The following is a 911-nucleotide window of genomic DNA, read 5'->3' on the forward strand; positions in this document are numbered from 1 at the left end:
ATCATTTGCTTGGATTTATAGCTTTTGTTTTCTTGAGGAAATCTCTTATTTCCATTTATTCTGCAGCTGGAAAAGCACAGACATAGAACTAAGATAGACTTTGAAGTGTTCCCTTCGTCTTTCCACACCAGTGTAAGACATTTCTGTAATTTCTTTTTTAACAGATGGATTTTTAAAATTCAAATGTAAAAGGGGGGTTTTAAGGGTCACTTTCAACAGAAAAGCCATAAAAAGTACTTGGACAGGCACCAGCAGCACAGTCCTGTCTCCATGAAGTGGCTTTTTGTCTTCCTTTCTCCTAAATTAACAACTGGAGCCAGTCAACCAGCTGGATTCCAGAGCTTAGGGTAAAGTCATCAAGGGCTCTTTAGAAACATTTAAGAAGAACTGGAGATATTTTCTGAGCTTTGAGAGAACACGTTGTCATTTTTGGAAATACATAGAATGTAGGAGATCTCTGCTTTTGTCAAGCTGCGTGGTGTTTCAAAACTGGATTTTTAACTAGTGGGAAAAATAAAATGTTCTGTAAGTAAGCTGTGAATGTATCAAATTGGACAGCAGAACGTTCTCGTCTGGTGAAGGATGAGGAGTCGCTGTGACATTCTTTAGCAAAGTAAGAACAATAAATAAATGAAAAAAACATTGTATATCGTAGCTTTTAGGTCCCTGGATGATTAAGAATGGAGAAACTCCATATGGAAGGCAGATGCTTCTCCTGCACCCACTCGTTTTAGGAATAAATCTTCTCAAATGATAGGTCTTGTAGCAACGCAGTATTGGACTAAAACAAGAATCAATGCCATGAAGTTTAACGTCCATGAATTGTTACTTTATGGGAGGGATCATTCATCTGATCTTTTAATTCGGATTGCTGAGCCTCGTAGGCCTTCACGATTAGGGTGCAGTTTTAA

This window comes from Meleagris gallopavo, unplaced genomic scaffold (assembly GCF_000146605.3).
Source record: "Meleagris gallopavo isolate NT-WF06-2002-E0010 breed Aviagen turkey brand Nicholas breeding stock unplaced genomic scaffold, Turkey_5.1 ChrUn_random_7180001848755, whole genome shotgun sequence".
NCBI classification, from domain to species: domain Eukaryota; kingdom Metazoa; phylum Chordata; class Aves; order Galliformes; family Phasianidae; genus Meleagris; species Meleagris gallopavo.